This window comes from Heteronotia binoei, chromosome 6 (assembly GCF_032191835.1).
Source record: "Heteronotia binoei isolate CCM8104 ecotype False Entrance Well chromosome 6, APGP_CSIRO_Hbin_v1, whole genome shotgun sequence".
NCBI classification, from domain to species: domain Eukaryota; kingdom Metazoa; phylum Chordata; class Lepidosauria; order Squamata; family Gekkonidae; genus Heteronotia; species Heteronotia binoei.
Genome location: NC_083228.1, coordinates 131208838 through 131235922, shown reverse-complemented (window position 1 = coordinate 131235922; position 27085 = coordinate 131208838). Strand labels below are relative to the sequence as shown.

At 46.4% G+C, this 27085-nt stretch overlaps 1 long non-coding RNA gene across 1 annotated transcript in view; it reads right to left on the bottom strand.

Moving 5' to 3' along the window:
• Positions 1 to 988: 988 nt before the first annotated feature.
• LOC132573408 (uncharacterized) overlaps positions 989 to 27085 on the bottom strand; it is an 85028-nt gene continuing 58931 nt past the window's right edge. The window contains exon 2 of the long non-coding RNA XR_009555541.1: positions 989 to 1151. This is a non-coding gene — a long non-coding RNA (uncharacterized LOC132573408). The remainder of the gene's footprint in view (positions 1152 to 27085) is intronic.

Here is a 27085-nt window from a genome sequence, read left to right as displayed (position 1 = left end):
ATATGCCAACCAGAGTTGGCAGCCCTAACATTGCTACATAGTTTTTTGTTTGCTTCCTCAGATGCGGAATGGTACAGTACGGCGTGCTCTCATTAGTTTAGTTTAGTTCTAAACTAAAGCAGGCTCAGGGGGGCCCATGTGGTTTTCAAGGCAAGAAACATTCAGGGGTGCTTCACCATTGCCTGCCTCTGCATCACGACCCCAGACTTCTTGGTGGTCTCCCATCCAAATACTAATCAGGGACCGGGACCGGATTAAACCCTGCGGAGGCCCCTAGGCAGTCAAAATCTTGGGGGGGGGGGTGCTTGCAAATTATCTCAGAGTTGGAGCACCTGCCCCACCGCCCATGCCATCCACTGTAGCCTGCAGGCACCTTCTCAAAAAACCCTTTGACAAAACTGCGGGGGAGAGGCAGAGAGAGGCAAACTTGGCGACAACACCAGCAGCAGCCGCACCAGGCAAGTCGGGCAAAGAGCGGCTCAGTTGCTGGCTGCGCATGCAGGCTGGGAGGGCTGCAAGCAGGGGGGAAACCGGGGGAAAAGCTAGCCCGGGACCCCTAAAGGTGTGGGGACCCATAGGCCAGTCCTTACTTGGCCTAGTTATTAATCCGGCCCTGCCAGGGCTTACCGTCCTTAGCTTCCATGATCTGATAAGCTTGGGCTAACGTGAGCTATCCAGGCCAGGGCCAGTCAGATATAGTTTTGTATAATTATTATTAACACATTATGATGTGTATCAAGACAAGATGGTGTAGCACATCAATAGTAACTCATTATGATGTCCAGCTAGGAAGATGGTAGAGCACATACTCTGTTTACGGGAAGTTTCTAATTTGCTTCTCAGTGTCCAAAGGTCTGGGGAAAGCCTTGGAGACCCAACCCAATTCAAAGTAGAGGTTAGACCAAAAAATAGTACGTCTCTCCCTTTCTCACAATATAAGAACTCATGGACACGCAATGAAATTGCTGAGCAGTTGGGTTAGAATGGATAAAAGAAAGTACTTCTTCACTCAAAGGGTGATTAGCACATGGAATTCACTGCCACAGGAGGTGGTGGCAGCTACAAGCATGGACAGCTTCAAGAGGGGATTGGATAAATATATGGAGCAGAGGTCCATCAGTGGCTATTAGCCACAGTGTATTGTTGGAACTCTCTGTCTGGGGCAGTGATGCTCTGTATTCTTGGTGCTTAGGAGGGGCACAGTGGGAGGGCTTCTAGTGTCCTTGCCCCAATGATGGACCTCCTGATGGCACCTGGGTTTTGTCCACTGTGTGACACAGAGTGTTGGACTGGATGGGCCATTGGCCTGATCCAACATGGCTTCTCTTATGTTCTTACGCTACTGAGCTGGATGGGTCCTCATTCTGATTTGGTGCAAGGCAGGTTCAAACGGCTGCATAAAAATTTATTCAGTAACCGCCAATAAAAAGAAATCAAGTTGAGATCCAGAACAGTACTTCCCTAATGTAATATCTGGAGAAAAATGATCTAGGGTGAGGTTTTTTAAACCCCCCACTCCTTTTCCTTCTTTTCTAACCCCAGACAAGAAGAAAAGAATCTTTGCCACGCACACACAAAGAGACGCACAAAACTTTGGATGTATATATCAAACGCATTTTGTACATATTCATTCTCATAACTTTGACAGCTGGGAGGAATCTTCCCATCACTGCCGCAAACAGACAAAAGGGCTGTTGGCTCAGCTCCGCGCGTGCCGATTTGCGAGGCGGGATATCACCCACTTCCATTGATGATTATATAGTTCTACCTATCTGTCTGCCGCTGAAGGTTGTAAGAGTGAGATACAGCTCACACCGTCTTCATAAACAAAAGTGGATTGTACTGTCAGTCGTGAGACACGCCAACTAATTGGAGCTGTCGACAGGCACAATATTCTGTGTCAACAGCTCCAGTAACAGTTTGAAACAGCAATGATACGTTGGCTGATGGTGCGGTTGACACATGCGTCGCTAATAGTGTGTCTTGGAAATCTGACATCGCCAGAAAGGAATGACTCAAAGTTTGCCTCCAGCGAGGCTGCCAAAGGTTCTCTGAGTCTAGATGGGACTGGGAGGGGAGAGGGGAGGGGACCAGGTGGGCGAAGACAAGAGAGAGGGGCAAAGGTCCTCCCCCATATTCCTCGGCATTGGGGTGTTTCCAACCCCCCCACTCCCATGTTGACAACTTAATTTTATACTTTTTTCTGCTCCACTTTAAAATTCCACTTGCCTCCCAGCCGATTTTCCAAATTCCAGAGCGCTAATAAAGAAGCAGGAAAATAATAATTGGGTTGTTTGCTGAACTGGAACTAGGCTAATGTCTTTTTCAGCCGTTCACATGTTAATGGGGAATGCCTGTTTTCCTTTCTTTAATTTGTCAAACTGATAGGCACAAATTTCTCGACATACATTCTTGTGTAGGGTGTTAACCTTACATTTGTATGCTTATCGGTGCACCCACTCCTGCAGTGAATGAAGAGAAAATATACTTCTGTAGCAGGTCGTCTCCAGAAGGATAAGGACGGGGGGAAGGGTATACTTCAAGGCATGACAAGTTATGCAGTTGTATCCAACCAACGGCTAGCCCCGCATGCTTTCACCTAGCCTCAGCTTTTCCTGTTGACCCCATGGAATGTTTGAACTTTCGCATAGTCAGAGGTTAAGTGAGTGGGGGTTAGCAGGGGGTCACAGTGTGGAGAGACACCATTCCTGCCAGCTGCGATACCTGAGCTGTTGCTTTCTTCTCTGCTCTTACTGCCCCCAGATGTCAACTTGGCCATGGGCCAAAGTTGACCAAAGGACGACAACCAAAGGACTCTTAGCTGTTGGCTCTTCACTTGTGTTCATGCCCCTGAATGAGATGGACCATTGTTTTAAAGATCAACCCAAGTTATAGTCAGTTTTGTTTTACTTAAGAACATAAGAGAAGCCATGTTGGATCAGGCCAACGGCCCATCCAGTCCAACACTCTGTGTCACACAGTGGCAAAAATTTTTATATATACACACACACTGTGGTTAATAGCCACTGATGGACCTTTGCTCCATATTTTTATCTAAACCCCTCTTGAAGGTGGCTATACTTGTGGCCGCCACCACCTCCTGTGGCAGTGAATTCCACATGTTAATCACCCTTTGGGTGGAGAAGTACTTCCTTTTATCCGTTTTAACCTGTCTGCTCAGCAATTTCATTGAATGCCCACGAGTTCTTGTATTGTGAGAAAGGGAGAAAAGTACTTCTTTCTCCACTTTCTCCATCCCATGCATTATCTTGTAAACCTCTATCATGTCACCCCGCAGTCGACGTTTCTCCAAGGTAAAGAGTCCCAAGCGTTTCAACCTTTCTTCATAGGGAAAGTGCTCCAGCCCTTTAATCATTCTAGTTGCCCTTTTCTGGACTTTCTCCAATGCTATAATATCCTTTTTGAGGTGCAGCGACCAGAATTGCACACAGTACTCCAAATGAGACCGCACCATCGATTTATACAGGGGCATTATGATACTGACTGATTTGTTTTCAATTCCCTTCCTAATAATTCCCAGCATGGCATTGGCTTTTTTTATTGCAAAAGCACACTGTCTTGACATTTTCAGTGAGTTATCTACCACGACCCCAAGATCTCTCTCTTGGTAAGTCTCTGCCAGTTCACACCCCATCAACTTGTATTTGTAGCTGGGATTCTTGGCCCCAATGTGCATTACTTTGCACTTGGCCACATTGAACCGCATCTGCCACGTTGACGCCCACTCACCCAGCCTCAACAGATCCCTTTGGAGTTCCTCACAATCCTCTCTGATTCTCACCACCCTGAACAATTTAGTGTCATCCGAAAACTTGGCCACTTCACTGCTCACTCCCAACTCTAAATCATTTATGAACAAGTTAAAGAGCATGGGACCCAGTACCGAGCCCTGCGGCACCCCACTGCTTACCGTCCTCCACTGCGAAGACTGCCCATTTATACTCACTCTCTGCTTCCTATTACTCAGCCAGTTTTTGATCCACAAGAGGACCTGTCCTTTTACTCCATGACTCTCAAGCTTTCTAAGGAGCCTTTCATGAGGAACTTTATCAAAAGCTTTCTGGAAGTCAAGGTAAACAACATCTATCGGGTCTCCTTTGTCCACATGTTTGTTCACCCCTCAAAGAAATGTAACAGGTGAGTGAGGCAAGATTTTCCCTTGCAGAACCCATGCTGAGTCTTCCTTACTTAAATTGCATTTTCCCCAGTTGTATTTATTAGTCTTGTGAGCTGCTTGGGGTCCTTTTGAGGGGGGGGAGCAGAAAATATACTAAGAAAGTAAGTATGATGCCTGCAGTAGCAGGATCTGAATGGACAAGGAAAACCATGCAGGCTGAATACATGATGCAGGCTGAATACATACATACATACTTTGGCCACCGAAGAAGAAGGGAGCACTCACTGGAGAAGACCCTGATGCTGGGAAAGACAGAAGGCAAAAGAAGAAGGGGATGGCGAAAGATGAGATGGCTGGACAGCGTTACTGATGTAACTAACATGAGTAAGAGCGGACTTCGGAGGATGGTGGAAGACAAGAGGGCCTGGCGTGACTTGGTCCACGGGGTCGCAGAGAGTCGGACTCGACTGTGACTGAACAACAACATTCAGGTTGGGTGTCAGTAAACCTCCCTCTTAAATCCACAGTGCATTATACTGAGACAGAACTTTGGTCCAGAAAGATCAGTAATGTCTACTCAGATGGATGTTGGTTCTCCAGGGTCTCAAGTAAAGGCCTTTCGCATCACCTACAACCTGATCCTTTTAACTCAAGATACCAGGGTTTAGACCTGAGACCTTCTGCATGCCCAAACAGATGCTCTACCACAGAGCCACAGTCCTTCCCCATGGCCTTCTTGGTGGCTTCCGGACAAGCGAACTCTTCCAAATGCCAGGCTGATGAAGCGATGCTGACTGGTTGCCAAACCACTCTTGTGTTCCATAAATGATTGGCACAGAAAAAAAGAAGAGGAACATTCAAATCCATCCCTAAGGAACCGATTTTCAGATCAAATGCTGCACAAACAATTATGCCATGTAGCAAAACAGCACCTGCAATAGCAGAATTACCAAAAATGAACACAAGAACACATGAAGTTGCCTCATAGTGAATCAGACCATTGGTCCACCTGGGTCAGTATTGTATACTCAGACCAGCACAGGCTATCCAAGATCTTAGGCAAACATCTTTCCCATCACCTACCATCTGTTCCTTTCAACTGGAGATGCCAGGGATTAAACCTGAGACCTTTCACATGCTTGCCCCCTGAGCCAGACCCCATTTTTTGTGTAAATCCAGGGCTTTTTTTTTTTTTTTTTTTGGTAGCAGGAACTCCTTTGACTATCAGGCCACACAGCCCTCATGTAGCCAATCCTCCAAGAGCTTACAGGACTCTTAGTACAGGGCCTAGTGTAAGCTCCAGGAGGATTGGCTACATTGGGGGGGGGGGGGGTGTAGCCTAATATGCAAAGGAGTTCCTGCTACAAAAAAAGCCCTGTGTAAGTCAGCCTGATTCCCCACTAGGCTTGTTCTGGCATCTGAGCTCTTTTGCCGCTGACATTTCTGTCCGATTTTGCACAAGTTGCTGCGGGGCTGCAACCTGCCCTGCCCCTTTCCAGCGGCAAGCAAGATCCTCTGAAAACTGGTTTCTGCTTGCTGTGGGAAAGAGGTGGGGCAGGTCGCAGCCCTGTGGCAGTTTGTGCAAAATCGGATGGAAGTGTCAGGGGGAAAAGAGCTCCAATACCAAAACAAGTCTAGTGCGCAATCGATCTCAGACTCATGGAGGACAGCTCTAGTTAGGACTGCCAAGCCCTCAGGCTTGGTGGGGGTTCTCCCACCTTGGAGGTTCCCAACCCACCAGCCCACATTGGGCTGATGGGGGGAACCTCCCCTGAGGTCGGCGGCGCAATGACATCAGCTGGAAGTGATGTCATTGTGCCGGTGATGCCACATGCTGGCAGCTCCAGGCATTTCTGGGAAAACTCTATGGTTTTCCTGGATGCCCTAGCAATTTGGGAAGGAAACCTCTATGGTAAAATAGGACCTCCGTATTTAGAGGCAGTGTACCTCTGAAATGCCAGATGTCTGGAGCCATGAGATGTTACAGAGGAAGACAGGAACCTGACAGGGTTTGTTTTTTTTTAAATGCTTTTTAGTCCCTTCTGATTATTATTCTTATGATAATTATTATACACAGAGAGTAATTAATCCCCACATTGCTCTTCCAACCTGATGCTTTTTACAGCATCAGAGTTTCGCTCCCCTGTAATAGCGGGACTTAATAATTATACGCGCTGTCCCTAAACCACTTTCCCTGTATCTTGTGTGGCACACCATGCACCGCATGGGTTCTCCAGGTACAAATTGCTAAACAATTACCGAGGAGAGAAAGGTCATAATAATAGGTTGCAGCAACCTTTGCTGTCTGCCTTTACTCCAGGAACGCTTATAAAAGAACCATTTCATCCCATTGTTATAATGATGAGGAGGAAGTAGTTTAAGGTAGTTAAAGACAAGCAAACAAAAGGCAGGAGTGCAGGGCTTATAACAGCTACTTTCACTTCCTGCCTACTCCATTATGTCTGGCATTATGGGAAAAATAACATGATTGGAATGACCCAAAGGGGATAAGGGTGGTCCAGGTTTACCTTGTGGAAAGCCGAGCAGACAACTGTTGGCAAAACCTTTTTTTTGAAAAGCTGAAAGCTGTGCTTTTCTCACAAAAACGCTATGCTGTCTTTGGAAAAGTACATTAGCCAGAAATACAATTTTCTTTCAGCTACCCAAAACTTCTCCTTTGGCCATTTTATTATTTTTTTTTAATCGTTGGGGGGAGTTAGAAAAATCGAGCTATAGTTCCCCCCTCCTTGACAACAAGGAAGAGTACAGATTACATGCTGACCTCAATTTTACAGAAGGAGCTCCTAAGAAATGGCCCCAAAGGCTGGCTGAGAGGGGATGCTGGGCAATCCATGAACGGTCTAGTCGGCCATTTTGCAAAGTCAAAATGTGTTAGATGGAGGCTAAAAATCTGTGAGCTAGCTCACTCTAACTCAGCTCAGAGGGAACAACGGTCATGACTCACGGCTGAATCCATTGAAAAGCCTAGTAATTCATGAGATAGGAGCTGATACGAGTCTGCATGATGGTCCCTCTCTCTTTACCAAAGCATCCTTTTGAACAGGGGTCATTTCATAGGAAAAAGAGGTGCCCGAGCTCATTAGCACAACTCATTTGCATATGCCACACACCCCTGACATCATCAGAAAGTGTATTAAATTATATCAGCTCAACATCTACCTTCAAATGCTTCTTGACTTATAATTGTCCTAATAAAACCTTACTCCCATCATAGGTTTTAAATTAGTTTCTCCTATGAGGCCACAGTGGCGTGATGAAGACTCCCATCTGTTGGTTTTATATGTTTTGGTTATATTCCTATATTTTGTGGGGTGAAATATTAGGTTCGTCAGATCTTAGAGCTCAGCAAAATTCTCACATGGGGTTTGAACAATGGAGCCCAGGAGCAAGTATTTGGGGGGAGGGTAAGCACATTAAAGAAAGAAAGAGCACGATAAAATTTAGAGGTCCTGGAGCTCTGCTCCTCTGAGCTCCTGCCCAAAATGGGGCCTGCTTTTGAAACATTTCATTACTGTACAGTACAGTCCCTTGCGTAGCCCTCCTGATAGGGTTGCCAAGTCCAATTCAAGAAATATCTGGGGACTTTGGGGTGGAGCCAGAAGACTTTGGGGGTGGAACCAGGAGACATTGGGGGTGGAGCCAGGAGCAAAGGTGTGACAAGCACAAATGAACTCCAAGGGAGTTCTGGCTATCACATTTAAAGGGACAGCACTCCTTTTAAAATGCCTTCCTTCCATAGGAAATAATGAAGGATGGGGCACCTTCTTTTGGGGCTCATAGAATTGGACCCCCTGGTCAAATCGTTTTGAAACTTGGGGGGTATTTTGGGGAGAGGCACTAGATGCTATACTGAAAATTTGGTGCCTCTACCTCAAAAATCAGTCCCCTCAGCCCTCGATACCTGCAGATCAATTCCCCATTATTCCAGAGGGAATAATCGAATACTTTGAATGGAACCCAGTAACTGATGGGTTCCATTATTCCATAGGGAATAATTGCCCAGTAGACATTTCCCCTTCCCCCCACCGCTTTTTGATGACCTTAAAGCGGGGGGGGGGGGAGAGCCTCCAAACCTGGGGATTGGCAACCCTCCCTCTATCTCACACTCACACTTACTGAGTCTGGTTCCTCTGCAATGACATCTAAAAAGAACAGGGGCTACGCTGCTCCCTCCCTCCCTCCCTCCATCCCTCCCTCTCTCTCTCTCTCTCTCTCCCTCACACGCACACACAGAGTTGCTCTGAAACGAAAGCAAAACAAGCGGAGGGACTGTGTTGCTGACCCTTCCCATGAAGTATTTCCTGCTCAACTTTAAAGTCACAGAGAGGCACACACATTTTGAAACGGACCTGTTTGCAGGTTTCTAAACCTGCCCAAGACCTAGAGCTGCATGGTGGCTGAGGGGGCGAGGCTTCCCCCGCCAGCCAGTTGGCTGGGGGCGGGGGAAGCCTGTAAAACCGGGGATCCCCCACTAGGAACTGGGGATTGAGAAGCCTACCTCCTGAACAATTCAGTTTTGCATAGTTTGTGGGAAGCCAGAGGGGGTTGGGGCCTTCCTGACCTCATCAGGCATACCATTCCGGAAGGCAGGGGTCACAGTAGACAATGCACATGTATGGGCAGTTGTAGGGAGGCACCTACAGAAGCCCCCACTCAGATGAAGTGGGGCTTAGGGAGTATGATGGACAATACTTTGAATGGAACCCAATAACTGATGGTCAGCCAATGGAGTGACTTAAAAATGGGAGTAATATGCATGCTTTGCCCTGGGTCTCTTGAGTTGACTTTGAGGAGAGACCTATGTAGAATGCATTGCATTAGTAGATATTGCCTTGGCATGGATCCAGGTAGCCAGGATGGCTGTGTCAAGGTAAGGGGACATCTGGGCTAGACTGTGTTAGAAGAAACCAAAGAGGAGAGGCATTATGCGGCTGCAGTGACTTGCTTCTCCAGCAGCAATGCTGGATCCAGTATAACCCATAGGCCAAGGCTTTTTCTTGTAGCAGGAACGCCTTTGCATATTAGGCCACACCCCACTGATGTAGCCAATCCTCCAAGAGCTTACAGGGCTCCAAGACCCCCACCAGTCTGGCTTCTGCCCGGGCCATAGAGCGGAGACAGTACTGGTCGCCCAGGTGGATGATCTCCAGTGGCATCTGGACCGAGGCGGCTTGGCGGTACTGATGCTGTTAGACCTATCAGCTGCTTTCGATATGGTCAACCATCAGTTGCTGACCTGCCACCTCGCTGATGCAGGGATTCAGGGGTTGACCTTGCAATGGCTTTCCTCTTTCCTAGATAGGGTTGCCAAGTCCAATTCAAGAAATATCTGGGGACTTTGGGGGTGCAGCCAGGAGACATTGGGGGCAGAGCCAGGAACAAGGGTGTGACAAGCATAATTGAACTCCAAAGGAGTTCTGGCCATCACATTTAAAGGGACAGCACATCTTTTTAAATGCCTTCCTTCCATAGGAAATAATGAAGGATAGGGGCACCTTCTTTTGGGGCTCATAGAATTGGACCCCCTGGTCCAATCGTTTTGAAACTTGGGAGGTACTTTGGAAAGAGGCACTAGATACTATACGGAAACTTTGGTGCCTCTACCTCAAAAAACAGCTCCCCCAGAGCCCCTGAAACCTCCAGATCCATTCCCCATTATACCCTATGAGAATCGATCTCCACATAGGGAATAATGAAGTGCTCAGCAGACTCCCCCCCTTTCCCGGTTTCTGGCGACTCTGAAGAGGCATTGGCCTCTCTACTCATGAGTTGCAGCCAACTTCTTCCAACCCATTCCAAGTGGAAGCCTTTCCAATTGGAGACTGGAGCCTCCAGAGGGGGAAAGTCACATGATGGCTTTGGGGGTGGGGCTTCCCCCTGCTGGCCAGCAGACTGGGGACGGGAAGCAGCCTGGGAAAGTGGAAGAACCCTCGCTGGGACCTGGGGATTGGAAAGCCTATTCCTAGATGGTCGCGGACAAAGGGTGGTGATTGGGGAGAGTCGTCCTGGAGGCACGCACTTAATTGTGGGGTGCCTCAGGGCGCGGTACTCTCTCCAATGTTGTTCAACATCTACATGCGCCCCCTTGCTCAGATTGCCCGGAGGTACGGGTTGGGCTGCAATCAGTACGCTGATGACACCCAGCTCTATCTGCTAATGGATGGCCGGCCTGGCTCTGTCCCAGAAAATCTGGACCTGGTGTTGCAAGCCGTGGCAGGATGGCTGAGTCGATTGAAGCTGAATCCAATGAAGACAGAGGTCCTTTGCCTGAGTCATGGCAGTCCGGGCAGGGAAATCTCCTTACCAACATTTGACGGTGCGCTACTGACAATGATGAAGATTTCCATCTATCTGTTTTATATGTTTTGGTTACTTTCCTATTTTTTTTCGGGGGGGGGGGGGATATTAGAAAGTTTGTCAGATCTTAAGAGTTCAGCAAAATTCTCACAGGGGTTTGAACAATGGAGCCCAGAAGCAAGTATTTGGGGGAGGGGGGGTAAGAAAGAAAGAGCACAATCAAATTTGGAGGTTCTGGAGCTCCACTGCTGTGAGCTCCTGCCCAAAATGAGGCCTGCCTTGAATAAAATTTTGCTGGTCTTAAAGGTGCCACCAGACTCAACCTTCGTTCTACTGTAGGAAAGGTTGCAGATAGTTTTATCTACATTCAGATGGAGGTCATCAGCTAAAGCCAAGAGGACCATCTCTCTCCCATAGCCTGGCATCTGGGGTTGCCAACCGCCAGGTGGGGACTGGAGACCTCCTGGAACCTCCTGGAATTTCCAGACTACATAGATTGCTTATTTGTTATGTATGTATTTAAGAGATTTACTCCACTTCTCCTGGAGAAAATGGCTGCCTTGGAAGGTGGGCTGCATGGTATTATACCCTACAGAGGTTTCTCCCTTTCTTAAACCTCACCTTCCCAGGCTCTTCCCTCAAATGTCCACATATCGCTGAACCTGGAGTTGTGTAATCCGATGAAACCAAACTGTTATGGTCCAGAACACATGAGTTGTCCAAGAAGACATGGAACTGAATTGCTTTCCCAAGGAATGCTTTGCATGTGTAAGATCCCAGGAACAAGAAAAGGGAAGCACAAGTCAAGTACAAAGTCGTTACTGACCCATGGGGTGACACCACATCATGACATTTTCTTGACAGACTTTTTATGGGGTGGTTTGCTAACCACCAGTTAAAAAGGATTTCACAGACAGAAAGTAGTAGTAGTAGTAGTAATTAATAATAATAATAATAATAATAAATTGCCAGCTAACATCTCATGCCAAACTTGCAAAATTATCAAGAAAAATTTACAGCAGTATGGTTTCCAGTAGTATCAGATTTGACTCAGCAAAATGTGGTTCCTAACAAGTCTTATTATCAGGACTTGCTCTTTTTCTAATATATGTCATTCCTTATTTGTATCTTCTCTGTAGCACATGTATATGTGTCATTTCATAATTTTCTAAAATGTACTGTCATATTGGTTTGGTGTATGTTGAAAATAAAGATTATTTCAAAAATGAAAAAGAAGAAGAGGAGGAGGAGGAGGAGGAGACTGGATTTATACCCCACCCTTCGCTCAAAGTCTCAGAGCATTTTACAATCTGCTTCCCTTCCTCTCCCCACAACAGACTCCCTGTGAGATTGGAGGGGCTGAGAGAGCTCTGAGAGAACTATGACTGAGCCAAGGTCACCCAGCTGGCTGCATGTGGACGAGTGGGGAGTCGAAGCCAGTTCTCCGGATTAGTGTCTACCACTCTTAACTGCACTACACCAAACTGACTCTCAGACTGGCTAGAGCAGAGATAACATTGACACAAACTGATCGTTTGAGCAATTCAGTATAAGGCAGCTTCATGTCTTCACCCTGGCTGGCAGGAAAACCCCACCTTGAATCCACAACGGTTCCAGGTAACACACCCAAAATCAGACCAAGAGCCAACACTTGGCTATCATTTATTTGAGGCCCCGTTACAGCTCAGTCATCATGCCCAACACCTTGACTCCCTCAGCAATATTCCTGAAGAGAAAGTATTTGTGGCTTCAGTGACACGCTAGCCAGGAGTGAATTAGCACACAGGTAAGTATTGAAGGTTGTCTCAGTGAACCTTGACGAGACACACAAAACTTGTCATAAGAACAAACCAGTCCAGGTGAGTGAATGTGTTTGTCCAAGCCTCTCAACAGTCAGACAGAACAGGTCCCTGCCCATATGGCAGCAAAGGCAAACTTCAAGGTCAAAAACCTATGTAACAGCTTTTACTACAACCAACTGAAACAACACAAAACTGGGTGTGGAAGCTTTCGGGTGTTCCAAAATTCTTCTGCAGCTTGTACATGGTTTGATGTTATTTTGTGTCTGTCAAGTGCTGTCAAGTCACAACCCGCTTATGGTGAGCCTATACTGTTTTCCGGGTAAGAGAATAATCATGGCTTTTTTGTAGCAGGAACTCCTTTGCATAAGAGGCCACACACCCCTGATGTAGCCAATCCTTCAAGAGCTTACAGTAGAAGAAGAAGAAGACCATAGATTTATACCCTGGAGGTCCCTTCCAACTCTATGATTCTATACCACACCCTTCTCTCTGAATCAAAGACTCAGAGCGGCTTACAATCTCCTTTATCTCCTTCCCCCACAACAGACACCCTGTGAGATGGGTGGGGCTGAGAGGGCTCTCACAGCAGCTGCCCTTTCAAGGACTATTCCTACGAGAGCTGTGATTGACCCAAGGCCAATCACAGGTGCAAGTGGAGGAGTGGGGCATCAAACCTGGTTCTCCCAGATAAGAGTCTGCCCACTTCACCACTACACCAAACTGGCAGTAGATCCTGTAAGAAGAGCCCTGTAAACTCTCGTAGGATTGGCTACACCCGGGGGGGGGGGGTGTAACCTAATATGCAAAGGAGTTCCTGCTTAAAAAAAAAAAAGCCCTGAGAATAACATCTGTGCTTTGACATTGCCTGCCTCTACATAGAAACCCTGGACCACCTTGGTGGGGTCTCTCATCCAAAATCTTACCATGGCTAACTCTGTATGACTTCTGGGATTTGATAAGATAAGGCTAGCCTGGGCTCTCCAGGTCAGAGTTTGCTGCTAATTTAATAGGTTCTAAATAAAAGGCATGATGCATCTTTTGTTCTTAGATTTTGCTTTGCACTTCAGGGTTACCTCTCTCTGCTTTGGAAAGACATGAATTCAGTGGAGAGAAGGAGGGAGATGCTTCAATGGGAGGGGAAAAGGATGGCAACCAAAGAATTCCAGAGTAGCGATGCAGAGCAGGCAATGGTAAACCGCAGGGGTGGGATTCTAGCAGGAGCTTCTTTCAGGGGTGGCCTGACGCCCCATGGTGCCCTAGGCAGACTCGCTGCCTGGGACCCCCCGTGCCTCCCCCCTCCCCGTCGTGGCTCTGTGCTCCCCCTGCGTCTCCCTGTCATGCCTCCTCCTCCTCTCTCCCTTCAGACCCTTTCCCACCCCCACCCCCGGTGCCAATTTTAATGCCGGAACTGGCTCTAGCACCGTGTTCTGGCTCTCTAAAGCACCCACCCTCCCCGGCCGAACATTAGAATCATGGGTAAAACAGCGCCGCAGGGCTGGGCTGTGCTCCCAGTCTCCCAGAAATAGCGTCCTGAAAGGGCAACCCCCGCTGCCTCCTCTCCCATCCAGGAAGTGGGGAGGGGAGGGGACAGTAGCAGCAGGGGCCGCTCTTTCAGGACTCTATTCTTGAGAGACGGTTAGTGCAGCCTCGCAGCACAGTTTTACCCGCGATTCCAGTGTTTGGCCGGGGAGGGGGGGACTTTAGAGAGCCAGAATGCAGCACTAGAGCTTTTCCGGTGTTGAAATTGGCATGGGGGGTGGGTGGGAAAAGGTCCGAAGGGAGGGAGGAGGAGGAGGTGCGGCAAGGAGGCGCAGGGGGGCATGGAGATGTGACGGGGAGGGGGGAGGTGCAGAGCCACGGGGGGGGGAGGCTAAGAGAGGGAAGGGAATGGAGGGGCGGGTGGTGGCGGGCCGCGGTAGTGGTGGGGGGCTGGGGAGAAAGGCAAAATAGGTGCTTGCCTGGGGCACCGGGAGGGGGGTGGGGAGCCCAATTTTGCACACCCACCCTCCCGGCGCCCTAAAAAGCAGCCTAGTTTGCCTAGCGGGAGGGCCGGTCCTGGATCCTTTGCATATTAGGCCACACACCCCTGATGTAGCCAATCCTCCAAGAGCTTACAAGGCTCAGTACAGGGCCTAATGGAAGCTCCAGAAGGATTGGCTACATCAGGAGTGATTGACCTAATACGCAAAGGAGTTCCTGCTACAAAAAAAAAGCCCTGGTTGGAACTGATATCTCAAACAAATTAAGCTTTAAAATGCATTTTAAAATTTTGCCATTCTGATACCAAGCCAACATAAACACAGGACATTCCATTGTCAAAATTAAACATTTGACACGCAAATCTGAAATCTCGCTTAGTTTCTTCTCTCGCTCAAGGTGTTTTTGGGTCAGTTCAATGAATAAATAGCTAGAATGAAATTTATGAAATACAAGTCAGGTATTATTGAATGTGGGCTGTTTGGGCTATCAGCTGTTAGATACGCTCTGAAATATTGACTAGTAAATGTCAGACATTGTCCAATGCCCACTGCTGCCTCTTGGCAGCAATACAATACTGTCAAAGTGAGACAGTTGCATGTCGGAGAGTTTATCAAGCTATGTTTGCCATTGAATGTCAATCGAACCTTGATTACCATCCTCAAGAATAAAGCAACCTTTTTGGTTATTTCAGATAACAAATCATTCAGAAGACGGCATACCTTTCCAGCATCTGAGCAACTTGTCATATTGAGCAGAATTGGGTCTAGAAACCTAAGGCGTATAGTATCATAACGGGAGCAGTAAAGAAGAATATGAGACAACGAATCAACTTGTTCTAAGATCCAAGTAGTCAGCCGTGTTGGTTTGAAGTAGTACAACAAAACAGGAGTCAAGTCCCACCTTTAAGACCAACTTAGTTTTATTCAGAACGTAAGCTTTCATGTGTCTTAATGAGAGCGCAATTTTTTTATATCTACCGTGTGTAACTGCTGATGGGCTAGTATTGCATCTGGCAAGAGTAAATGCTCTGCGCAATTGTATATGACTGGTGTATTTTGTTATTTCTGTATTTCATTTTTGCCTTATTTATAATCTGATATATGCCAATAAAAGCTTGTGCTTGCTTGCTATTGAATGACAGCTGCCAGATACCCATTTAATGTTGATTACTACTGTAACATCTTTGGCCATCCAAATGCTGATACTGAGTAGCACATATTCTCAACATATTTAACCACACAAGAAATATTCAAGAAAGATTCACCCTAACAGGAAAATTCGGGGAGCAGATTCGTCTCATTTCTTATTTATTTTGTTAGTGCTGGAAGGTGTCTTTTAAAAAATGGTTTAGAAAGTGACTTCCGGCCCTCAAGTAGAAAACATTTAATTACACAAGCGATGAAAGAACATGTTTGCTGCATCCCCACTTCTCACATCCACGAGGAGGCACTTAGAACTGAAGTTGCCAGCATGTCAGTTTGGCCATGAGAATGGACCCTATTGGTGGAATCCTATGCCCAGGGCTCTTTTTCTAGCAGGGGTTCCTCCGCATATATGGCCATGCCCCCCTGATGTAGCAAATCTTCCAAGAGCTTAGAGGGCTGTTAGTACAGGGCCTACTGTAAGCTCCAGGAGGATTGGCTACATCAGGGGTGTGTGGCCTAATATGCAAAGGAGGTCCTGCTAGAATTCCTTACAGGGCTCTTCGTACTGGAAGCTCCAGGAGGATTGGCTACATCAGGGGGGTGGGGCCTAATATGCAAAAGAGGTCCTGCTAGAATTCCTTACAGGGCTCTTCGTACAGGGCCTACTGGAAGCTCCAGGAGGATTGGCTACATCAGGGGTGTGTGGCCTAATATGCAGAGGAGCTCCTGCTAGAAAAAGAGCCCTGTCTATGCCTACTTGGAAGTACGTCTTTTTGAAATCAATGGGAATTATTTCTGAGCAAACACAATTAAGTGCAGGCTGTGAGCCCATCAGTCCAATTGATTTCAATGAAGTTGCTTCCAATCAAGCATACTTATGACCCTCAGCCTTCCACTGTGTTGAGATTCATGTAGGTTTTATATATATATATATATATGATTTTTCTCTAATCACTCAGACTTAATCAAAGTAGCTGGTGTTCAGGTCTTCCGCAATCAAATTCAAATTACATATACTGCTGCTAAAAAAAAAATGCAGATAGGAAAGATAGAAAGATGGTCAAAAATGTAAAAAAAAAAGGATAAAAATCAAAGCTGAGAGATGTTTCCCTCCATTTTTAAACTTTATTTTAATAAGCGTGCATGTAGATTTCTCCCCCTTCCTCTCCCCCTTCCGCCGTACTTTATTCTAAAGAGAGCCTGAAGCATTTATACCAAGACGTCAGAGTGCCCGTCTGTAATATTCCAAATAACAGTGCTTGTATCATATTAACATGAAACCACAAATGCTATAATTAGCGTTCTCAAGTAATAAGAGTGTAATCTACTTGATAATACTGCACTTAATAATGTCCCACATGAATGATATCAGTCTGGGTGTTCAAAAAGTAGCTTAGTTTCTTTTGGCAATTTTTTTTAAATGTGATAGTGAAATGGCTTCTGGGAACTGGATCTTTTTCTGAAATGAATCATACACAATCATTATAGCTGTCAGGTCCCTGAAATAATTCTTAATACAGCAAAAGTAAAGTTGCATACTTGGGTGAATTTCTAAAAGTTGACATATCAGATTTGAGATTTCCAGTTCCTAAAATACGAATTTTGAAGAATTCTTTTCTTTCCCTCCATGGGGACCCAATGTAGCTGACATCGATCTCCCATCCTCCATTTCATTCTGAGAGTATATGACTGGTTCAAGGTCACCCAACGAGCTTTCATGGCAGAGTCAGAATTTGAACCTGGGATCTCCCAGCACCTACTCCATCACTCTAGCTACTATACCACACTGGCTCAGGAATTCTCTCTCCTTTCTAACTTTAGCAATTGAGGCAGGCTGATCCATGCTACTGTACCCTCTAGACTGGACTACTGCAACACACTCTGCATGGGGCTACCCTTAAAGTAAACTCAGAATGCTAAAATGGAATTACACCTGCTCTCCAGACTACACAAACTAGTTCCCCTAGAGGAAATGACAGCTTTGGAAGGGTGGACTTTATAGCATCAAATCCATCCGAGGTCCCTCCCCTCCTCAGATTCCACCCTTCTCAGTATCTATCCCCAAATCTCCAGAAATTCTCCAACCTGGAGATGGCAAACCTAAGTTCTTCTAACACTACAGCACAGTGGTTTGTTACATTCCAAGGTTTCAGGCTTATTCGGGCTTTTTTTTTTGTAGCAGGAACTCCTTTGCATATTAAACTACACCCCCCCCCCCGATGTAGCCAATCCTCCAAGAGCTTACATGGTTCTTCTTACAGGGCCTACTGTAAGCTCTTGGAGGATTGGCTATATCAGGAGTGTGTGGCCTAATATGCAAAGGAGTTCCTGCTACAAAAAAAGTCCTGGGTTTATGCCAGAAAGGACTAAGGTGAAGCACAGACTGATCAGATACAATTTTGAAGTACTGATGTTGAAAAGGCGTCTGAATTTTCCCCCCAACAAATGAACGTGAAGCTTTTATCTGAGCATACACATATTTGTGTTAGGGGCAGCAAATCAGGCCTACTCAGGAGCAAGTCCCATGTTATTTACCAAGGCTTCCTCCCAGGAAAGTGCCCTTAGGACTACAGGCTGCGAGTGTGTGTGTGTGTGGGGGGGAGGTATATATATATTCATGTATGTGATTAATTTCTGCAGTAATGAAAGCTGAAAGACCAAGAAGCATGAATGCCTCTCTTTATGCGCAGGCCAGCTGAATTTGCGACTCGGCTAAGCTATCTCCACACTAATGCGCAAGGCCCTCGCCTGATGCAGGGTGGGAGGACAATTAAAATTTTATGCTCATTTAATCTTGCGCCCTTTCGGAGCAAAGGCTGACAACTGGGCCCGATTTTCCCGAAAGGCTGGCATTATATAACCTCGATGAATCCACCAAATGCAATTCACTCGGCTGCTGTCGCGACAGCCAGGCTCACACAAACGCGGGATTGTGCTCCCCTTCTCGTGCAGTTGCTGGGCCCCCCAAACCTCCAGTTAAGCAGCTCAGACAAAAATGGATTGAACTTGAAGGGGATCTTCAGAGCTCTTTTGGTTTCCTTTTACACACCCCACCCCCCGAGCTTTAGTTTGTGTCAGGTTCCCCTTTTTTTTCCAAACTTGGCCTCGACAAATTGATTTTTGCAGGAGACAGAAAAGGAGCAAAGCTTATGCCACCCTTTGAGCCATTAACGTTTTGCTCTGGTACACAGCAAAATTGATTCTTTTTACAGGTTGATTTGGGGGCATGTATTTTTTTTTTTCATATATATATTTTTGTCCCCTCTTTTCAGGCTCAAGAGGTGCACTCTGTTTTCTGGTCATTTCCTTTAACTGAGGGTTCATTGAAGAAATCTGTATTGTGCCATTATCCATCGGTGGTGCTGTGGTTTGAGCGCAAAGGCAGTTTATCTTATTAAAGTTACGCTGTCTGAGAGATTCGTTTAAGTGTGACCTGGTGTATTATTCTTGGAGCCTCTTGTGGGCTGTATTGGACATCTGAGAGTTGTAGACGTCTCTCGTGTGTTTCAGCAAGGGCACTCTCCCGATGCAATTTCGATAATTTCCGTTGAGTTTAAAGGGCTCTTCTGTGCCTTCGAAATTGCTTAAAGGCTCTCTGTGCCTTCGAAGGGCTGCAAATATTTGAACAACGGTTTCTATATAGATGGATAGATACGTAGAATGATAAACCCAGATGGATGGGGCAAAAGTCAGAAGGAAAATAGCTTGAGATCTGGGGGTAAGGGGAGAGAGATGAACGCCAAATAGGGGCAAAAAAAACCATACTGTTTGGGAGATACAATTGGTTGTCCGAGAACTCCATATCATTGAGTGAGGAGAACTAAACTAAACTATTGTTATTGGTGAGGTTCATGAAGACCTAATACTGCACAAGAAAGCTGGATGAACTTTCTAGTTCCTAGAAAGGTTCTTTTGAGGAGGATCTTTCTAGCTTCTAGGAGGTGAGATGTAATTTTGGAAGAACTGGCATTTCATCAGCATTAGGCTTTACAATGAGGGGGCTGCAAGGAATTGCAGAGGGATTTAGGATTGGGATGTTTCCCTCGCCAACCCAGATTTCTTGTGGGCTTGAACTACCCAGTTTCCACATCTCTCCCCACTGCTTTAACTGGCTCTCAACATTCCAAAGGTCATGAGCATCGTGCTAGTGGTGTGTGTGTCATTTTTAATTGTACAGAGTAATATTTCACTATATGCGTAGAGAATCCCCTAAGTATGCAGAAATTCTTACAGTATTTGCAAGTGGGCCTATGTGATAAACACTTAACCATGCGTTTTAACATCTGAAGGAACAAACTGGGGGCTATGTGGAACCAGGGGGACTTAAACAATTTGTCAGTGCCCCCCATCTCTTCCTCACAGATTCTATAAGCCAGGGGTCTGCAGTCTTTTTGAGCCTTTGGGTACCTTTGGAATTTTGACATGGAGCAGTGAACAAAATTACAAAATGGCTGCTGCAGTAGGTGGAACCAATCACAAAATGCCTGCTGCAAGATGTGGAGCCAACCACAAAATATCAGGGATCAAGTTTATAGATAACTCTAACCAGGGGTGGAATTCTAGCAGGAGTTTCTTTGCATATTAGGCCACACACCCTGATGTAGCCAATCCTCCAAGAGCTTACAAAAAAGAGCCTTGTAAACTCTTGGAGGATTGGCTACATCTGTGGGGTGTGGCCTAATATGCAAAGGAGCTCCTGCTAGAATTCCACCCCTGACTCTAACTCTTCAACATTTCAAGCAGAAGTTCTGTTTAACAGGATGCCTTTTAGTCTACATAGTCAATCAGAAGTCCTGCTTGGCAAAGTCCCGCCTAACTCCACCCACTTTCTAAAAGCTCTTGGTGCCATAGTGCCCATATGCACTATGTTAAAATCTTGCTATAAGATTTGAAGAGTTCGAGCGAATTTCCTCTCACACATTTCCTCACTCCCTTAACTGGCTCTCAGCATTCTGTGTCTCCTTGAGCATGTTCATTCCTAATCAGGCCTATCTTGGGTGATGATGAGGTGTTCCTTAGGAATGTTTGAACATCCACCAGCCTGGCTCACATCCAGTTCGCCAGTCACAAACAAGGAGCTGATTTTTCAGTGGTCTGTTCGACTGTTCATTAAAACTGTTCATTAAACTGTTTGCAGCTGTTCTGCGGGTTGCTTTGCTGCATTCCTTCCTAACCGTGAAGTACAGGCTTTTCTCAGACACGTGTCCTCACACAGCCCGAGTCCTGCTGTGTTGCAACCTAACTGTTCTGCTCAGCAAGCAATTCTTTAAGCAGGCAACTGAATCAGTCACGAATCATGCAAACCAATTGCAAGCTAATACTATGCTTCACTAAATTCCTACCCCTTTGGTTCTTATCTAAATTAGGGGTAGCCAAACTTGCTTAATGTAAGAGCCACATAGAATAAATGTCAGATGTTTGAGAGCCACAAGACATGAACATCAGACGTTTGAGAGCTGTAAGACAGGAAGGAAGGAAGGAAGGAAGGAAGGAAGGAAGGAAGGAAGGAAGGAAGGAAGGAAGGAAGGAAGGAAGGAAGGAAGGAAAATAGATGGGGAGGAAGAAGGGAGAGAGAGATGGAAAGAAAACAACTTTAACTTTAAATGCATTTTTCAAGCCGCTAGCTAGCTTGGATTTGGTTTTATACCCTGCCCTTCACTACCTAGAGCAGGGGTGGGGAACCTCCATCCTGAGGGCCATATGCGGCCCTCGAGGTCACTTGGTGCGGCCCTCGGGGATTGTTGGACCAAACCGAGCCATGTGGCAGCCTCCCTGGGGCCTGGCTGGCCAGTGAGGATCATGGGGCCCAGCCATGCTGTGCACTAGCCTCCCCAGGGCCAGGTAGGGATCACAGGGCCCAGATGTACTGTGTGGTAGCCTCCCTGGGGCCTGGCTGGCCAGCCAGAATTGCTGCAGGGGCTGGAAAAGTTACTGTCACAGTTCAGTTTGCACTTGATTATCCCAGATGGTGTAGCCTAATATGCTAATGAGTGTGTGACCTAATATGCTAATATTAGGGGATGTGGTCTAATATGCTACTGAGTTCCCTATGCATTTGTCTAGGGTGGCGGGCCGTGTGTGTGTGCGTGCCAGATTAGGCTCTCCCCACATTACTTCAAATAGAAAAACAATTACATGCATTAATTTTGCTGGCCTGAGTCATTCTCCCTCGATGGAGCGCTGCTTTTTAAGTTGATAATTTTTATGGCCCGTGAATGATATTATAAATATCCATATGGCCATTGGTAGAAAAAAGGTTCCCCACCCCAAGCCTTGGGGAAGTGATTTAAAGAGACAAATGCTTTCTCCAAGCCAGCCAACAGGGTGGTGGGGCTTCAAGAGCCACACAATGTTTGTGAAAGAGCCGCATGGGGCTCCTGAGCCACAGTTTGGCCACCAGTGATCTAAATAGTCCTGAGCGTGGCTAATGATCGCTGATCACTTAGAATCATTGAGCATTACTGAACACGTGTGGTCTTACAAAGTCCCGCTGCAAACCTTTTTGGCAGCAATTTGCAGTTGTTGGTATAAACCAAACAGATTGAGTGATTGGCCCACATCTGACTGATACTTTTTAAAATATGTGATAAGTTTGACCATTAAATACATTTGTGGTGAAATTCACAGTATCCAAAACGTTAATGTATAAAGTCCTATTTTGCTGCATGCCTGGGCAGTCAATAATGACTAGACAGGTCATGCTCCTTTTGTAATTGGCACAATACATTTATTTATTTATTTTTTATTTATCTATCAAATTTATATCCCATTCCCTTTCCCCCAAACAGGACTCAGGACAGCTAACAGCATATAAAATACACTCAGTAACACCATGTCATGCAACACTGTAGGAATTTCCCTGATTTCTATGATTTCACTATAGAATTTTCTGAAAACCCTAGAGCTTCTCACAATGCAGTGATGTTGCTTCTGGTTACATAGGCAGAAGTGATGCCACGGTATTAAACAACATGGTTTCACCAGGTCTCTGACACCCTAGTCTTCCACAGGGCTGGCAACCTACCCATGACTTTATTTAATTCTGGAGTAAGGCTTAGAGACTGCTGTGGCAATGGAAAGTAAGGGTGTGCAAAAAAAATAATCAGAAAAATTCAGATTTGATGGTATTCGGGGCTCCAAATTTACAGGGCTGCTGCAGGACACTCTCCCCCACAGAACCCCCAATTTTCAAAAGGATTGGACTAGGGGGTCTGATTCTAGGGGCACTAAATGAGAGTGCCAGCAGAGGTCCATCAGTGGCTATTAGCCACAGCGTAGTATTGGAATTCTTTGACTGGGTCAGTGATGCTTTGTATTCTTGGTGACTGGGGGAGGGGGGGCAGTGGGAGGGCTTCTAGTGTCCTGGCCCCACTGATGGACCTCCTGATGGCACCTGGGTTTTTTTTGGACACTGTGTGATATAGAGTGTTGGACTGGATGAGCCATTGGCCTGATCCAACAGGGCTTCTCTTATGTTCTTATGTGACACAGAGTGTTGGACTGGATGGGCCACTGGCCTGATCCAACAGGGCTTCTCTTATGTTCTTATGTGACACAGAGTGTTGGACTGGATGGGCCACTGGCCTGATCCAACAGGGCTTCTCTTATGTTCTTATGTGACACAGAGTGTTGGACTGGATGGGCCATTGGCCTGATCCAACAGGGCTTCTCTTATGTTCTTCTGTGACACAGAGTGTTGGACTGGATGAGCCATTGGCCTGATCCAACAGGGCTTTTCTTATGTTCTTAAGTGCCTTCATTCCACCATTGTTCTCTGTGGACCATTGAAGTCAATGGCAAAATATAGAGTAATGTATAGACTCTGGGGAGGAGGGGGTATGAGGGAGAACCCCCAAATTTCCAGAGCCTCTCCCCCACAGAACCCCCAAGTTCCAAAAAGATTGAACTAGGGGGTCCAATTCTAGGGGCACCCAAAAAGGTGCCCCAGGTGAAAAGGTGTCAATTTCCCCATGATGGGAAAATTGACACTGAAGAGGAGGGGGTTTGAGAGAGAGGCACCAAATTTGCAATGTAGCTGCAGGAGCCTCTCCCCCAAGGAATCCCCAAGTTCCAAAAAATATTGGACCACGAGTTCCCATTCTATGGAACCCCAAAGTGGTTGCCCCCTCCCCATTTTCTCCTATGATGGGAGAAACTTGCAAACACAGGCAGCAGTCAGATTCTCCTAGAGAATCTCTGCAGTGGAAAGTCAACTGTGGTGAGGATGCTTGTTTGCAAGGAGCATAACAGTGCTATGTGCCCAGCAGAACAAGTGCCACTGTGGCAGTGCCAGTGCTACACATAGGATCATAGTTCAAATCTGAGAATATATCTGAATTACAAACCTATGGGGGGGGGGTGCCTTCTGCAAGGACCCCAGCACAGAAACAGTGCATTGAATGCACTGGTGCTAAGCAGCAGGCCCATGTGCCAACCCAATAGCATCTAGCCCAGTGGCATAACCTTACAAACTACTGCCCAGGAGCTGAACTCAGCGCCCATGTGGGTATACTGAAAGATGAATGGACACAAATCTGAAATCAAGATTCACAAAGCTGAGTGACCTGTTTTACTGCAACATCATTTCAGAAATAGACTGGAACAGGAGAGGAGGGCAGAGTTGATAGAAGTGAGGAGATTCCAGTCTGTTTCTGAAATGATGTTGCAGTAAAACAATGGCCCATATGGTATAATGGGGTTGAATAGTTGCCACATTTTGGTGGCTATTTGGGACTGCTGTATTCGGCAGCTGAATCAGATCAGAGAATCTAATTCGGCTGTATATGGCCCAAATGCAGCCAAATCAGCTGTTTTTCGGGGTTATATTCGATTCAGTTGAACTAAATGCACACCCTTAGTGGAAAGTTGCATCTGACTTATGGCAACCCCAAAGACTTTTCAAGGCAAGAGAGGTTCAGAGGTGGTTTGCCATTGCCCGCCATAGCAACCCAGATTTCCTTGGTGGTCTTCTATCCAAGTACTAACCAGGGCTGACACTGGTCAGCATCCAAGTGCTGATGAGATCAAGCTAGCCTGAGCCATCCAGGTGAGGGCAGAGATTCCTGTAGTAGATGTCCAGACAGGGTAATGCTGATCACCACTCCGTGATCAGCATAGAATTTTCCTCCAGGCCAGACTGACCCAGGAATTTTGTAGTTGTTTTGCCTTCCTCTGGGCATACAGAATCACTGAGGGAGTATCAGGGAGAAGGTGGTTGTGATTTTTTGTGTTGTGCAGGGGGAAGGGGTTGGACTAGATGACCTCTGAGGTCATTTCCAGCTCTGTTTCTATAACTTCTGTGCAGCTTTGAGCCCCCCAACCTAATATTTTCACAAAGCTCTGATTCATAGAGCTAGTTTGGTGCAATGGTTTGCAGAAGTGGTTATGCGTGCCAACTCTTATCTGGGAGAACCGGGTTTGATTCCCCACTCCTCCCCTTGCAGCTGCTGGAATGGCCTTGGACCAGCCATAGCTCTCGCAGAGCTGTCCTTGAAAGGGGAGCTTCTGTGAGAGCTCTCTCAGCTCCACCTACCTCACAGGGTGTCTGTTGTGGGGGAGGAAGATAAAGGAGATTGTGAGCCGCTTTGAGACTCTGAGATTCAGAGTGTAGGGTGGGATATAATAAATCCAATATCATCCGATATCATCATCCTATGAAAGGTTGTCGGTCTCCAACTAGCTTATGTGGCTATGCTCATAACAGCACCTGATCTACAGGAATCAAAAGCTGAAGCTTTTCAAAGCAAGGGCAAAACAGGGTCATGTGCTCAATGCTGCAATGCTGCAGAACAATATGCTCACAGTATATTGTTACAGGGGCAGCTGGAAAAAAAAATGGCCACTCTGCCTTAGGATCTGACCCACTTTTATTTTCTTTTATTCATCCCGGTCCCTGAGATCCTGTTTAGGGTTAATTTCACCACAGTGCTAGTTCATATTTTGAACACGTGTGTGATGCCACCGTGGTGTAGAGGCAGGGCCGGCTTTGCTACTATTGCTTAGGGTGCCAGCCTTCTGGGGCACTGAATTGGGCACCCCCAAGTGACTTGGTGATGTTATCAATTAAGGGGGGAGCACCAGAAGTTGGTCTTGCCTAGGGTGCCAGAGAGTCTAGGGCCGGCCCTATGTAAGAGTGGCTGACTCTAATCTGGAGAACTGGGTTTGATTCCCCACTCCTCCTCCACATGAAGCCTGCGGGGTGACCTTGGGCCAGCCACAGTTCACTTAGAATCCTCTCAGCTCCACCTACCTCACAAGGTGCCTTTTGTTGGGAGAGGAAGGGAAGATGATTGTAAGCTGCTTTGAGACTCCTTAAGGTAGAGAAAAGCGGGGTATAAAAACCAACTCTTATTCTACATGTGTGTGGGAAACTCCAAACTTAGGCTCTGGCCTGTTATGAAAGAAAGAAGTCAAAGGGCAAAGTGACTGAGCAACAGAGATGTTGTTGTCGTCTCTTTTTAAAACAAAACCCCCCAAAAGGCAACAGATGGATCCAGATTTGAACTAGATAGAGCACTGTGGTCGGTCCCAGTTGGTGTGAAAGGGTTAAATTTGTTAAAAGCTCCAGGTCCCCCCCCCCCACCCCTCCAGTCTCCTTGAGCCACTAACTGTGGTATTCTGGGTAATTACTACAGCTTAAGCAAGGAGGCCGCACCTTAGATAAATCTCCAACACCGGTGTTTGCCGCAAACATTTTCTTTTCCTGCAAGCCACAGCTTGCCTCTCAGATATAGTTACGTTCTGTTTCCAGTTTGCTTCTTTTTTTTCTTTTTGCCCCCCCTCCTTCATCTACCTTGTACTCAGTTGAACTAACAAATCAAAATGTGTTGACTTAGCTCCCTGCCTTTTTGATGATCACCTGAGGCAACCGTCCCTGCCAACTGTGTGGTAACTTATACCACGCAGGCAGAGGACTCTCCTACTGTATACTGGACACCCCCCTCCCTCAAAAAAAACCCCTCCCTCAAAAAGAGAAGTTAGAATCCACATTAAGAACATTTCATTGCTTTCTTTTCACTCCAGAAGGAGTTTAATTTCAGGGGGAAATGTTATACGAGGCCTTATTTCCCAAATTAGGATTGTCAGGGGCTTGATGGGACACAGTGACTCTTTACTGAAATCTTCCAAGGGGCCAAACCAAATGAGACCCTGAGGTTTTCTGTGAACTATTTATTTATTTTTAAAAAACCAGTTATTGGGGGATGGGCCCCGGACTGGGACTGCAGTCAGAAGGAAGAGATATTGAAGCTTTCCATCCAGAGATGCTTTCTCAGTTCTCAGATGCTCCAATGGCACTGAAATTTTCCCCAGTGGGGAAGGGGTACCTACATCTCTACCAAAATATAGCTCCAATAAGAAAAATATCAGCCACCCTGAAACATTTTAGATTGGGAAAATATGGCAGAGGGAAGCATAAACTCCCTCCCTGGACATAGGGTGGCTATCCTCCAGGCAGGGCCTGGAGATCTAATGAAATGATAGCTGATCTCCAGAGTATAGAGATCAGCTCCCCTGAAGAAAATGGCCACTTTAGATTCTATGACATATACCCACTGATGTCCTTCTCTGCCCCAAGCCCCAGTCTCCTCAGGTTCCACCCCCAAATCTCCAGGAATTTCCCAATTCAGAGCTGGCAACCATAAACCAGTGCCCCAATCAAAAATAGGGGGGGGGGGGCGTGAGCCTGTTAATAGAATGTTTTT